The sequence below is a fragment of the Mirounga leonina genome, unplaced genomic scaffold (assembly GCF_011800145.1).
Source record: "Mirounga leonina isolate KUSES-001 unplaced genomic scaffold, KU_Mleo_1.0 Mir_205, whole genome shotgun sequence".
NCBI classification, from domain to species: domain Eukaryota; kingdom Metazoa; phylum Chordata; class Mammalia; order Carnivora; family Phocidae; genus Mirounga; species Mirounga leonina.
In genome coordinates this window covers 3,491,198-3,506,288 of record NW_023270515.1, presented here as the reverse complement: position 1 = coordinate 3,506,288, position 15,091 = coordinate 3,491,198, and the positions used below count along the sequence as shown (strand labels likewise).

Genomic DNA, 15,091 nt, shown 5'->3' with positions numbered 1-15,091 from the left:
CTCTTATTCTCTCTCTCAAATAAATAAATAAAATCTTTAAAAAAAAAAAAAAGATGGCAGGAAGTCATCAGGCCCCCATCTTTAACTGCTCATCACACTACCCAGGCCCTTGCTCTGAGCTCATGGCGTCACCTCCTGCTGCACCAGGAAGCAAGCCACCCACTTTCTACTCCTCCACGTGGCGCCACACTCTCCCTGCTGAACCCACATGTTTCTGGTCTCCCCTGCATTTAGGAGCTGGCAGTGTCCCCACCCTGCCGACACCATTCACCCAGGGACTGCCCCCTCACCCCATTTCTCCAGCATCTGCTCCCTCCCTCCCCACCAAACCTGCCCCTGGATCCAAACTCGAACAGAACCCTCCTTTAAACCAGCAGTGTCTCTAGCCGCGGGTCTGGCCTTCCTTCCACTGCCGGACTCCCTAGGAACAAGGCCCTCTTTGCCCTCTGTCCTCACCACCCACTCACTCCGAGCCCACCTGCACCCGCTCCCCGAGCTCAGGCCCGCCTGCATCCCACTGCAGCCCCAACCCTCTCCTCCTCCCCGCACCCCCTCACCTCCACCCCTCCTTACCCGACCCCTCCTCGCAGGGGTCTCCTCCAGAACATGAACGGGGAAGAACAGAGCCTTCCTCAAGAGACTGTTGGAGGGAGCGTATTATAGCAGCAAGTACTCAAAAAATTCGAAGGGGTCATGTTTGGAAGTCTGAGCAGGGAGGGGGCAGCGCCTCCCCATCGTGGCCACTGGGGGCGCTGTGTGTGCCCCGTGGGTCCGTGTGTGTGTGTGTGTGTGTGTGTGTGTGTGTGTCCAGTGGGGGCAGGATAAACCAACAGCCCAGGTGGCCTTTGCCCGAGCCTTGTTGCCCACCTCGAAGCCCACCGCTCCTCTGGCTGGAAGCACCTCTGTGATTGCAAGGTCACTGAAAAATCTGGCGATGTTCCCAGCTGGAGCGGCTCCGAGAAGCCTTCCTGCCCCTGGCGTATTGTCCTGAATTTCTGCAGCTTGTAGGAGAAGGTGGCTCCCGGTGGCCACAGCAACCCGGCCACACCCAGCAGACTCTGAAGGAATGCAGGTGAGTCCTGCAGCCGGGGGACAGCGCGGGGGCTGAGGCCGCTCGGTGGCCCTGCCCGGGAGCACCCGCTCCTTCTATGGCTGGGCCGCGCCTCCCTCCCGCTCCCTCCTCCCCGCCCGAGGCCAGTAAGTTTTCCTGCGCGTTCCTGGTGGTTTCCGCTGACTCCACCTGGGGTCCGGCAGGGACAGGCGAGGAGCCCCTAGCGGTGAGGACAGAGGGCCGGGCAGGCTTCCTGTGCGAGGTCTGCAGCCCCAGGCCGGGCACCGAGAGTATTTTAAGGCCACACTCAGCAAGTATTGTGTGGTGGTCTCAGGGCTTGGCCCCAAGAGGCTGTCCTGGTGCTGACGTTCACCAAGGGCAAGGCTCGGTGTGCCCTCTGTAAAATGGGGTGATCCCGAGTGCCGCCCTCACGGACTTGCGTGTGCGGGAAGAGCCTGGCCCTTCCACCCTCAGGGACTAGCAGGGTGCCACCACCGCTGCCCTTATTTACCCGACTTGGCATCCCTTCCGGATGGCATCTGGCCTCCCCTCCACCCCGAGCCCCCTGTCCCAGCCACGGGGAGCAGTGTGACAGCATGACATGGGATGAGGCTGCATTGTCTCCTGTGAGCACCGCCCACCCTTTGCCACGGAGCCCTGGTGAGGGTGGAGGAGGGGGGCCCACTCCGACTGCCTCCACATCTGGGCTGACTGTGCCGGGAGGGGGGAGGGGGGACTCCCCTGGGAGCTGCTTCCCTATGCACTGCCTCACCCCCATTCCTGTTTCTCCTCCAGCACACCTGCGCAGGATCTCAGTTCCCAGGACTCCCCCTGGGGAGGCAGCTAATCTGCCCTAAGTCCTGGGCTCCCCTGCGGATCTGCATAAGGAAACCCTTTGTGAGGGATGGCAGGCTTTGAAGGAGGCGGCAGGGGTCCTTCCTCCAGACATCCCCAGCCATGTACCCAGAAGACCCACCTGCTGGGAGCCCTGGCTCCTTCAAACTGCATCTACATCAGTTTCCTGTTTCCTTCTGTCCTGGGAGACAGGATATCCTGCCTGAGTCAGGAATTATTCCAACTCCTTACAGGAGCGTTCTACCCTTCCATGGAGTGACATCTCTCGAGCACCTGCCATGGAGGGCTTGTGCTAGGCTCCGTGCCTAGCAATGAGAACACTCAACCCCCCGGGGCCAGGACAGCCTCCTGAGGAAGGTGGCTCCTGGGCTATGCCCTAGGGCCAAGCAGGAGCCGCCTAGCAATGGACGGGTGGGGTGGGGTGGGTCACACCACACTGAGCAAACAGCATGCGTACCAGCAGGGAAGCTTCTGGGAAGTGTGAGTGGTTCAGAGGGTGAGCCCACAGCACACAGGTGCTGGGAGGAGAGGCCAGGGGAGGGGGCAGCAGTGTGCTGGTGAGGGTTTCACAACCAGCCCTCTGCAAAAGGTAGTTCATGCGTACATGCGTGGGTCCGCGTACTCTCCATTCTGCTGGTGCAAAGGGAGGGTAGCACGCAATTTGCAAACAATAATAAAATAGACGGTACTTTTTACTGCAAATTCCATAGAGCCAATGAATGTACACAGAGCACTTTGGATCCTTTTGCCAAATTGTATTGGTAGCCAACTTACGGTCGCGGTTCAATTATGATTTGACGGTCTTTTGTGCTTTTCCCCATGCAACCGTTACAAACAGTTCATCTGCGTTATTAATAATTTCTCCATCACTTTCTTAAGTCTAGATAATCTACAAAAGTGTCAGTCCAGCCCTGATTGGTAGTGTTTCCTCGTGTCCGCTCTGCTCACTGTCCAGTCGTGGCTAATCACAAGCTGCCCCCATGACATCGCTGAACACAGAGCTGGGACAAGACGCGCGGCGGGGAAAGTGTCAGAATTTCTGCCATTCGGGTCCAACAGACACCAATAACCACAGAACGCAGGTGACAGGAACTTGTAATAAAGCAATTACAAAGTGATGAGTTTGGAGCATTTGTTACGTTTGTTTTCTTATTAAATTGTACACTGATAGGATTTATCAATACCAGGTAACCCTGGGCTCCCAGAGCCAGTATGAGCCAGCACCAGCCCACTCTGCAGGGAGAGGTGGAGATCAGAGGCAGGGACGGCCAGTCCAAGGTACGTGGGAAAGGGGGCCATGGAGGGCGCGGATGTGAACGCGCCACCCCCAGCTGAACGGACCCCCTGAGCGAGTGTACTATCTTATACCACAAAAGGATTAAGGTAACAGATGGAACTGAAGCTGTCAATCAGCTGGCCTCAAAATAGGGAGATTATTCTGGATTGCCCAGGGGGGCCCAAAGGAGTCATGAGGATCCTTCAGTATGGCAGAGGGAGGCAGGAGAGAAGCTCAGAGTGATGGGGGCACAGAGGTGGCCCCGCCGATCTACTTTGAAGTGGAGGAAGGGCCACGAGCCAGGAAGGGGGTGGCCTCTGGAAGCTGGACGTCTCCCCCCAGAGCCTCCCGGAGGAGCCTGCCCTGCAGACGCCTCCATTCAGCCCAGTGAGGCTTGTGTCAGACTTCCAGCCTCCAGAAGCATAAGGTGATACATTTGTGTTGTTTTAGACCACAAAGTTTGTGGAAACTTGTTACAGCTACCACGGGAGCCTAGTGCATACAGCTGCCGTGGTTCTCCCCGCCCCCTTCTTGGACCACTGTGACCGGCCGTGGCGGGGACCGGCCAAGGGGGGCCCTGGGCAGTCGCTGAACTTCACTCAAGAGGAAGGAGGGCTGCAGTATTGATCTTATCAGGTCCTTATGAGGATTAATCAGGATCATGAACCGAAGGGCTTAAAGCAGCGCTGCCCTGCACGGATCACCTTTGGCCGTGGCAGCAACGGGAAGCAGAGGAGGGTTGAGTCCTTATGAAGCCCGCTTCTGCGGGAGGACTGGGTTCTCTTTTCCCAGAAACAGCCGTGGTTGAAAGTGAACCCTGCCCTCAGGACAAGGGCTGCTGTGCATTGTTTCCCAACAGACGCAGCTGCAGAATATGCCGAATTCCAACCGCAGCGTGGCCCCGGGCCAGCAAGACCGGTGCCGTTTGTGTTTGCCTTTGTCCTTTACTGACTTGGGAGAGAGCCATCTCTGGGCGTTGTGTCCTTCAGGCAGATCAGCAAAGCAGAAAACGCCTCTTTTCTCGGGCACAGCTGGGCTGGGGGAGCGGGCGCCTGCCCCCCGTCTTCCGAGCGCGTGGCTCAGGTTTCCAGCCGACCGCTTGCCTCCAGCCCGCTGTGCCCCACCTGAGAGCAGGTGCAGGGAGGCGGGCAGGGGCCGTCAGGGGCCGGGACATGGACAAGCAGACGGCATTTTTACCAAAGCAGCTGCTGAGAGAAGGAGGGGTACAGGTCAGAGACCAGGACTGCTTCCTGTCACAGAGGTACCCCCCGACACCCCAGGTCTCAGCAGACTTTGTCCCCCACTGTCTCATCTCGGACCAGCCAGAGGTCCCCGAGCCCTTTCAGATTCAAGGGTGTTGGCCTCGAAGTCTGGAAAAATCCACACGATGGACTTGTTGCCTGGGGACAGAAGGGGGTGCCATTGGGGTGCCAGGCTCATCTTTCTGCCAGGGCCCCCAGCCGTCCTCCTCCCACCCTGGCCTGGTATTTCCAGCTGATCCTCTCCCTGTCCCCTCAGCATCCCCAGATCGGGCCCACGAGGCGAGGGGAAGACAAACCCGAGACCTCGGGAGTGAGGGGCTGAGCACTGGGCCCGGGGGAGGGTGAGGCCCAGGGAGGGGGTGAAGCTCTAGTGCAGAGACCACCTGCCTGGCTCCCACGGGAAGTCAGGGCCTGGTGGCCGAGGACCGGGCAGCACCGCCTGAGTGGCGGATGGTGTGACATCGAGGACAGGGCTGGAGGTGCACTCACGGGAACCCCACGCACAGTGTCCAAGTCCTCCAGAATCACAGGGACACCCGAGGCTGCTCATTCCTTCAGCCCTGCGGAGGGTACAGAAGCTGGTGCCAGAAAGAAGAGACGGCCTCCTTATCGCTCCACCACGGAGAAGGTGGTGATACCTGTCATGGGATCAGAATTACGGGCAGTAGGGGAGACCTGAAACTGCCGTTTGGCCCTGCATGCACGTGGGCTGTGGAGGGAGGGAGGCCAGGGGCTCGCAGGCTCCTGGGTCAGACGGGCAGGGAAGGTCTGGTTAAGCAGAGGGCTTGTCGGCGGCAGGGCCCGGCCTATCGTAGGAGGGAGGGCAAGATGAAGCTTGTAACAACAGGCATGAAAGAAAGGGGCCCGGCTCAGCTGCAGCCTGCGTGCCTCCCCCAGACTCCAGCCCCAGCAAAGTCTTCCTCCCACCTGCTCACCTAGGGCCTGCCGTGCAGCCGAGCTCCCTGCTGGGCACTGAGGTTCAAGTTCACAGTCTCCACGGTGCCTGTGAGCATGCTTCACCGTGGAAGGGCACACCAGTGCCCTGGGACTTTCCTCCAGGCCCTTCTCCCTCAGGCCTGACCTCGTCCCAGCCCCCAGTGACGAGCAAAGGTCGCTGAACAGTAAGAGCATCCAGCAGCCTGGCCCTCTCGGGCTCACCCCCAATGTGTCCAGCCTGCAGACACCCAGCCTCTTGTCTCTGCCTCACCTGTTCATTAGAGGCCACAGAACCTTCTGGACTCCAGTAAATGAGGAGGGAAGAGCCACAGGAAGGAAGCTATAGGGTCTTTCCTGGATTTTCTAAATATTCTGACATGGTTTTCATAAAACACTTCTAATGCTACCAACCACCGCTGAGCCCCAGCAACAACGTGCGCATGCAGGGACCGGAAGCCTGGGACCAGCCACTGGCCGTGCCTCGGCCGCCTCTCCTCCAGCGATCGAGGATCGAGGTCTCTGGACACCTGGGGGATGGGAGGGTCTGTCCCACTGTCTGTCCCATGGCTTCTCTGCACTCTCCGCCTGTCTCCCATTATAAGGTGTAGAAGACTCAAACTTGCATCCTTTTTCCTGGCGTCTGAGTATAGATATGGCCCGACACTCAGAATGGCCCCACGGGCGCACTGCTGTGCAGGGATCTCTTACCCAAACTCACGAGGATGCCGCAGGGGCGGGATCTATTCAGAACTTCGACAGGTGGCTGTAAACACAGCTCCAGACTTGAGATGTGCACTACTGGTGATTTGGGGGTAATTTTCCACTGAAAATTCTGCAAGCTAAGTATGTTTTGTCTCACTTTTAGTTCCTTGGGGATTTGTGGTTGTGTCCACCACCCCACCCGTCCTTTAATCACAAAATCCACAGAAATAAGATTGGAGTTCGCTGATGAACTTTGCAATACTTGGGCTTCTTGGCACCAGCTTGGTGAGAAAGAAACCCAACCTTTGGTGGGTCTGGGCCAGGGGGCAGGGAGCCCGGAGCTCGGTTCGCAGGACCCTGGCCCCGCACCCCAGGTGTGGCGAAAGCCCGCAAGCCCAGGGCGCCGCATGGGGCCTTAGGAGCTGGACTTGGGCTCCAGCAGCTCCGACGAGCTCCAAGGCTGCGATATGGGGACAGAGAGGAAGATGAGAAATACTGGTCCCCAGAAACCTAAGTTTTTCAATCAGGTCAGTGCTGCCTTGAATCAAACCCCTAGATAAACGGATTAAACCCCACGTCCGCCTGAAGTCCTTTCTGTCCAGGACTGAAATACTCAGATCACCATGGTTACCGACATGTTTATTTTGCTGAGCCGATGGCAACTTCTGCTACTCTAAAGAGAGTATTTATAAACACTTGGAGATGTGTAAAATACAAGGCAGCCAGAATGACCGAGGGAAGCTCTCCCCGACCCCACCGGCCAGTGCTGGTGGTTTTCCACGGCTGGGGCATGGAGCCCCCGGCCAAGCCCCCCACCCACAACCATGGTCCAGCTCTGCCTGGGTTTGGGGTGATCCTCCAGCTCTGCTCTCCAGGACTCCTCCCTGCACATCTCCTTTGCTGATTTCCATCTGCATCCTTTTGTTAGGATAAACTAAACCTCTGTGTCCTGTCTTTCTAGAAGATCACTGAACCTAAAGATGGTCTTGGGGAGCCCGGGCACATCCTTCTTCCCCCAAAAATGTCCCTGACTGGAGCCTCTGTTGAAACAGGATTAAAATGATTCCTGCCCTCGGGGTGCCTGGGTGGCTCAGTCGTTAAGCCTCTGCCTTCGGCCCAGGTCATGATCCCAGGGTCCTGGGATCAAGCCCCGCATCGGGCTCCCTGCTCGGCGGGAAGCCTGCTTCTCCCTCTCCCACTCCCCCTGCTTGTGTTCCCTCTCTCGCTGTGTCTCTCTCTCTTTGTCAAATAAATAAAATCTTAAAAAAAAAAAAAAAAAGATGATTCCTGCCCTTTATGGGAGAAAGGGATTTGTCTTTCATCATTCCCACAACAGGGCTGGGATGGGTGCAGAGGGGAATGCAGACTGGGTCCCATCTCCCCGACCCTCCCTTCCCCGTGCAGAGTGGCCCCCTGACGGGCACTGGTCAGCAGCAGGCGGGCGCAGAGCTGGGAAGCCCTGGGAGCTGAGGACCAAGAAGCCAGAACCAGGGCAGGACAGTGGACACGCCCCAGGACAGCGACCTTGATCCCTAGGCACCTCCTCCCCCCTCCGCCCCGGCCTCCATGCTGTTCCTGTCCCCCTGGCTGCAGGTGAGGGAGGTGCTCAGGGGAGAGGCCCTGTAGCTTGCGGTGTGGCCTCCTTCTGGGTGTGGGGTGGGAGGGGGGAGCTCTGTGTGAACCTAAAAAGCTGGGTCACCTCAGACCCTGGGGCTGCCCAGAGAGAGTCGTGGTCCTGCTGCCCTGAGGAGGGCACAGAAGGACCAGCTTGTTGGTCAACAGCCTCTATGAATGGACAGGCTGCTGAGGAGGCTCCTGCAGGGTGTGGGTCCTGTCTGCCCTTGAGCGGGTGAAGAATCACACCAGCCTTGCTGGGAAGGAGAAAGCGTGCTGGTGGGTCTGCCTTCCTGTCCTGAGCAGCCAGGCACCCGGAGAGGCCAGCTTATGTTAGTGTCAGCATGGGCTGTGGGCAGGCGGACCTTACTGGGGGCCAGCAGGTCACTGTGGCCTGGTCAAGTGGGGGAGGCTCATGAAGGAGGGCTGCCTCGGGCAAAGAGCTGACGGCTTCGAGGAAGGCCTTCTCGCTCATGGGTGTTGGGCGAGCCAATTCTTCCCCAGAGAGAGGGCGAGCCAGCCAGTCCACGGAGGGGTGAAGCCACACTGGCCATGGCGTTGCCCCTTCCTGCATGGTGTGAGCAGCGAGGTGCCCCCTTTACCTTCCACCAGGGCTCCACGGCTGGCTTCCTCCCCGGGCCACCCACCTCCCTGACCAGGAGATGGGGGGCCCCGGAAGATGATGTCTCATCGAGCACGATGCCTGGCCCCCAACAGCTGCTCAGAGGGAGACCAGGGATTATTGTTTTGAGGGTTCTGCCCCACAGTCCCAGCCCCCGTAGGTCATGGCGGGTGGTGAGCCCCCCAATCTGCCCAGGTCCACCTGAGGGAGGAGGGCTCTGGAGCAAGGGCAGGTGTGGGGCTGATGTTTATCCACCCCACCTGGGGGGCCAGGCATCGTGCTCACCCCTGTGTCATCTTAAATATTCTCCTCTGCTGCCCTGGGTGGTCAAGACGGAGAATGAAGGTCAAGGTCACGGCGTGGCCACGGCTGGATGGAGACCCTGGCCACCATATACTCAAGCAGCTAAGAGGTCCTGCCACAAACCACCAGCATGGCCGTGGGTAGCCAGGCTGCCTCTCATCTACTGGGACATAAAGCCCCCTCCCCCCTTCGGAGCGCCCAGGAGCACCTGTGGCACTCATGTTTTGCGGTCCACCCCCTGGGAAATCTGGCCCAGCTCCAGCACCTACTGCTTGACTGGGGGCAGGTCACTAATATCTTGAGGTCTCTGTTCTCTCCCTACAGTTTCAGGGTGCCAACATTGGCCCCTCAAGTTAGTAGTAGCAAGAAATGGGCCATGTGTGTCCACCCCCGGTCATCAGGGCCTCTCGGTGAACGTTCCGAAGGGGTCAGCATCGCCCAGAGCCCCCTCAAGCACTGTCAGGCTGCCTTCATCCCTGGGAGGGCTTCCAGGAGGAAATGGGAGCCCTTCCTGTGTGAACGATCCAATAAGAAGGCATCGTTTGCCCACTAAGAGCAGTCTCGACAAATCACTTGACAAGACCATGTTATTCTCCCCTCATCCCCAGAACCCGCCTGGGAGATGGAGTCCACAGAGCCTGGAGACAGGCCAGCCCCACAGTGAGGCTGAGAGGCCAAGAGCCTTACAACTTCATTCAGAATCACCTCAAGCTCTCTGCCTTTTGCCTGGCGGTGCAGATCAAGACGTGGAGCCTGTCTCTCTCCCGTGTGCTGTGGTTTCCGGGGACCTCTGGCTGGCTGAAACTGACCAGCAGGATGCCTGCCCCCTTGATGTGCCCCCCGGGATGTTTCAACCAAGACATAATTCCTCCGATCAATGGTTGGGGGAGACACTGTCTTTGTTTGGCCACACAGGAGTGAAGGAGCAGAGGGAACTCTTGGTTGAAGCTGAGACCATGGAAGGAAAGCAAAAAACATGGACCAAACCTCTGTCCTTGAGAGCTGCAAGAGCGAGCCTCACCTGAAGCCCACCCTGCCATAGACTTTTAATTTGCAAGAGGTCATGAATGGTCTTTATCATTAAAGCCTGTTGGAGTTGATGTTTCCACTACTTTGTAGCCCAAAGCTGCCTGACCAATGCGAGCACCCTCCCCACTTCACAGGTGAAGAAACTGAGGCTCAGAGGAACTAGGGGGCATGCCCCATGCGGGAGAGCCAGTGTCCGTAACCTGAACGCCACCCTGACTCCCACAATTCCGTGCCAACTTGCGGGGTGCAAACTCTCAGGAACTCCCAGCTAAGTCCTTACCATTAATTTCTCTCCATCAGAATCACTTTGGTGTCCAGGGTCTGCAAAAGCGAGAATCTCCAGTCCCTGGTGTTGGAAAGGACCCTTCCCCACCCAGCCGAGACTCAGCGTCCTGAGTCGTGGGGCCAGCCTGGGACCACCCTGACTGCCCTCCAGGCGGGACATGCCCCCGGTCCTGCCTGACCATAACCCCCCAGGCATGTAGACCCAGCAAGATGCCCAAGCGATATTCAGGCCAGAAACGCTTCTCCTCTGTGGCGCAAACGCTGTCCTCCAGCCGCCCGATCTCAGCTCTGCTGGAGCCCCGAGACCTGCTGCAAGCGGGCGCCGCGGTCCCCCTGGGGAGTCCCCATGTGGGGAACGCCCACCGCGGGCTCATCCCCAGGGCTTTCTGCTGCACGTGGAGACTGTCTGCTGGTGTGGCTGCCCTTCCCTCCCGCCCAGACACGGAGAGGGGGGTGAGGAGGCGTCTCCCTCCCCTGGGCTTCCTGGTGGGAGAGCAGGGTCCACCCGGGGCTCGCCCACGCAGACGCAAGGTCAGCGCATGGAAGTCACTCGCTGCTCTCACAGCCTGGAAGCCCGGCGTCATTTCCCCAGCTGCTTCCAGGACCCCCGGGCCCCACCGCAGCAGACTCGTGTCCTAGGACCCCAAAGCTCTGCGGAGCGATTCCAGATTCCAGATCGGGGTTGTTTGCAGGTAAAAGGCTCAAACGGAGCAAAAAAAAGGAGCAAGAGGTTGCGGAGGAAACAGAGGGACCTCCCGCCCTGTTCTGCAGCGCCATCTAGTGGCAGATATGGGGCAGTGCAGGCCGGGTAGAGGCGGCGCAGGAAGCGCGGAGGACTCTCAGCGACGCCCACCGGACCCTCCAGCACAGAGGGAATCAGCCCGAAATCCTGGGCCCGGAAGGACTTGGGGTGCCAGTGGTGTCCGAATGTGAGAACTGCGAAGGGTCCAGAACCTCAGCCAATCGGAGCCCACCTCGCTGAGCTCCTGGGTAGTCTCTCCATAGCTCAGAGGAACTCTGGGTTCCAAGGTCCTGGAAGGCTCACCAGTGAACCAACCAGGTCTTCTCTGGAGTAGCGGGAAGAGCCTGAACTAGGAGGGACAAGATCTGGGTTTCCACTGTGAGCTGCTTAGAGCGGTGACCTAAAATTTTAGCCTCAGTTTGCCTATCTGTAAAATGGGATCAGTGACTTCTACCTCGTAGGGTTGTTGCAACAATTAGATGAGCAAGGGGAGAACGTTCGTGGACCAGCAGGAGCAGGGACCTTCAACTCGACAGGCTTGGGTCTAACTCCAGCTCCCCCCACTTACTAGCTGTCCCACTGTGGGAGCGCTGCATGACATCTCCAATTCGGCAGCTGTAAAGTGAGAACAATCATGTGGGACCCACAGAGTCATGGGTCTTGAAACCCGGATTTACTGAACGTTTATTGCCTCTTTTCAAGAAAGACAGGTGACAGGTACTGAGACAATTATCCGAACAAATGGATTCCACTGAAGAAGAGCCAGACACACATTCCTGGTGTCCCCGGACTGCCCAGCACAGCACCCTGCCCTCTGTGGATGCCAGGTAAGCATGGGATGGGACGGAACCAAAAGAACAGCCAGCATGGTCATGTTTCAGTGTCACATGCAATTTATTCTACTTGCTCACCATAAGTTTAGCCCACACACATTACATATTGTAATTCTTTCTGACTCTGAGAATATCCACTGACTCAAAATAGGCACATTCTCCAACTGTTCTGTGTTAATAGCAGTTAGTTACAGTCAATAAAATTAATCTCATGAATTAAAAACTATGACCATGTTATAACTCTAAGTTCATCAAGGAAAACCCTATAATTGCAGGTATTTGCTATCAGATACAACTCAATTTGTTTTAAATAAAGTAAAAAGCACTATCTATCAGTATGGTGTCATGGAAAACATTCTAAAATAAAAACTTAGATTCTACACCCACTTCCTTATTAATTCATCTTGTGACCTTATAGAAATGACTCACCCATTTCTTCTCTGGTTTCCCATTGTGTAATGGGTAAATAGTACCTCACACTTGGAAAAATATAAAATAGTGAGTGTGTGTGTGTATAATGTTATTTGTACTTAAAAGGATTTTTATATTAATAGTGTGTCTTTTGAGTCACTGTTGTGTAAATAAAAACAATATGCTTGTAATACAGGAGAAAAGTTCAAGAGAATATATGCCTGCTAGAAATAACATTAGCAGTATATTTATGACTGACCTATTGTTAAAAGAACTTCAAGTGAACTGTCAAATATCTTTGCAAATGTGAAATATTATATATTTGACAAAGTGTTGGATGAATGGATGAATGAGTGGAAAGATGGATGGATGGGTGGGTGGGTGGGTAAGTAGATGGATGGATGGATGGATGGATGGATGGAAAGATGGATGGATGAGTGGGTGAGTGGATGGATGGATGGATGGAATGATGGATGGATGGGTAGGTAGGTGAATGTATGCATGAGTAGAAAGATGATCGATGGATGGATGGATGGAATGATGGATGGATGGATGGATGGATGGATGGATGGATGGATGGATGGGTGGATGGGTGGGTGGGAGGGTGAATGTATGCATGAGTAGAAAGATGATGGATGGATGGATGGAAGGAATAATGGATGAGAGAGTAGATGAGAGAGGGAGGGAGGGATGGATGGATGGAATGATGGATGGATGGGTGGGTGGATGAATGTATGGATGAGTAGAAAGATGATAGATGGATGAGTGGGTGGCAGGTGACAGAGGTCAGTGATGAGCAAAACGAGAAAGGGCCACTTGGACCAGTTAGGATGGTAAAGAGTCTGGAAACTCTGGAGCTGTCAAGGTAATCTTTATGGTGGCAGAACTGCATTCATGCTTGGTTTGACTATCCCCATGTCTGGGGCTCTGGGCATCCCCCTCACCCTGCTCTCTCCAACAGCTCCTCTCACCCGCCTGGTGGGCATTGCTTCTCTGGGACCTATACAGTTGATGGGTCTCCTGGGTCAGTCAGAGGTTGTGTTTTTACCACCTCTGGGACTCATCCAAGCTCTGGATGTGGGACAGAGCAGGCTTCCGTCGATGCTTGATGAATTAAGAACCAAGGTTGATGCACAGCTACCTGCATGGAGAAGGAGGTCACCAGGGTCAGTGTGCATGCAGGAAAGGAGAGGTTTATGCAGGAACACTCACAGAGCGTGGGTGGTGAAGGGGTCCATCACCCCAAGGACAGGACTGTGACACTTACTGGGCAGTGAGAGGGCAGTGGCTCCCAGAAGGCACAGAGGAATAGGAGCCATGGTGGCCGTGGCCTGGTGTCCAGTGACTGAGCCAGACAACCACACCCGCGGGGCCTTTGTGCCTTCGTACTACGTGCAGACAACACGCCGACGCACAGGGCTTGCCGGCAACGGGGCGCGCCAAGTGCCAACCTGCTGGGCACGCTTTGATGTTTTTCAAAGAGCAGATTTTTGCAGAAACTTGAGAACCAGTTATAGATGCTTTTCATTTCGGAAATGGAAGCCACAGGAGAAAATGAAAAGATGAGAGACCAATTTTCCCTCCGATGTTTTCATTTTAAGGAGGGGGGACATCCAGATGACCTTGGCACCAACATACCAGACTTCCTTAGAAATTTAGCGGGACAAGCATTGGCGTCGTAGTTGGGATTCATGTTATAAGTATTAAATAAATCCACTGAAATTCCCTTGTCACTCTATGCAGGGCGGTGACTGGCCTCCAGGGCTGGCCCTTGTTTGAGCCTTTCCCATCCGAACTGTAACGGTTCTAAGAACCTCGACAATGCGTACGTGAGCTATCAGGCAGCCCGGGAGCAAGGGGGGCTGAGACATGATCTCCCTGGTGTCTGCAGAACCAGCTGCTGGACCTTCTCTAATGAAGATGAGGTCACACGGAAAGGGACATGGCCTTGTGGAGAAGTGTGCTAATCTGGTCTCTGTGCTGTGACGCAGAGGATTCACTTGAGCTCTCTGGGCCCAATTTCCGCATTTCAGAGATGGGGCCCATATTGACCACACTTTGCCGGGTTGTTTCAAAGTTCTGTTATCTCAAGAGAATAAAGAGCTGAATGTGGGGAAGGCAGCCTTGGCTGGGGACGACACTGAGATGGGGCATGTCTACAGGACAGTGTCCCCTGATGGGGGACAGGATGCAACAGGTCAGTTACATGACTCAGACTTTGTGGGCCCCAGACCAGAGACTAGAAGGCACCATGCTAGGCAGTCTTATTTATAATTAGAGTGTAAAGTTGAACCAAAACTCACTGCCAGTCACCCACCTGTCTGGGCCCGCAGGGTGGCAGAGAGCCCTGACTGGCGGGAGCGGCACCCGCCTCCCCAGGGGCTTCAGGGTCTGAGGAGGGTCCTTCCTTCTGACAACAGCTGCTCCCTGCACCGCTGGGGGCCTGTGCCCCACCGAGAGAACTGTGGGTTTCTTAGAAAATTGCTAAAATACAATTTCTCTGGGTCTCCAATGAAAGGAAGAGCCCAGGGGCCTCATCCTAAATGCCTGCCAGTTACGCCCACACTAGTCTAAGGAGGGCCGGCCAGTCATGTCTAGTCTAAGGCACTGTAGCCCAGCAGCTAAGAGAATGGACCCCAGACCCGAATCCCAGTTCTGTCCCCTCCTAGCTACATTCCCAGGGCACTCCTTCACCTTCCCACCCCAGGACCCCATCTGTAAAGGTAGTAATAACACAACCTCATGCAGTTGTGGGGAACCTGGATGAGTTAACTTGTGCATAGTGGCTGAGTTAACTCATGCACAGTGGATGAGTTAACTCGTACAGTGGATGAGTTAACTCATGTACAGTGGATGAGTTACCTTGTGTACAATGGGTGAGTTAACTCATGCACAGTGGATGAGTTAACTCATGTACAGTGGATGAGGTGTACAGTGGATGAGTTAACTCTTGTACAGTGGATGAGTTACCTTGTGTACAATGGGTGAGTTAACTCATGCACAGTGGATGAGTTAACTCATATACAGTGGATGAGGTGTATGGTGGATGAGTTAACTCATGTACAGTGGATGAGTTACCTTGTGTACAATGGGCGAGTTAACTCATGCACAGTGGATGAGTTAATTCATGCACAGTGGATGAGTTAACTCGTGCACAGTGGATGAGTTAA

General features: G+C 55.7%; 1 protein-coding gene and 1 long non-coding RNA gene across 2 annotated transcripts in view; one reads left to right on the top strand and one right to left on the bottom strand.

The window, feature by feature from the left end:
• The first annotated feature begins 495 nt into the window (after positions 1–495).
• On the top strand, positions 496–3,728 carry LOC118026124. Its single transcript, XR_004683477.1, has 3 exons — positions 496–1,072; positions 2,786–2,988; positions 3,094–3,728. It is a non-coding gene; the product is annotated as an uncharacterized LOC118026124 (long non-coding RNA).
• Positions 3,729–12,662: 8,934 nt separating this feature from the next.
• The window catches only part of UMODL1 (uromodulin like 1), a 59,169-nt gene continuing 56,740 nt past the window's right edge, over positions 12,663–15,091 (bottom strand). Inside the window, exon 23 of the mRNA XM_035028854.1 lies at positions 12,663–13,062. The gene's annotated coding sequence lies outside the window, so the exon portion shown is untranslated. The remainder of the gene's footprint in view (positions 13,063–15,091) is intronic.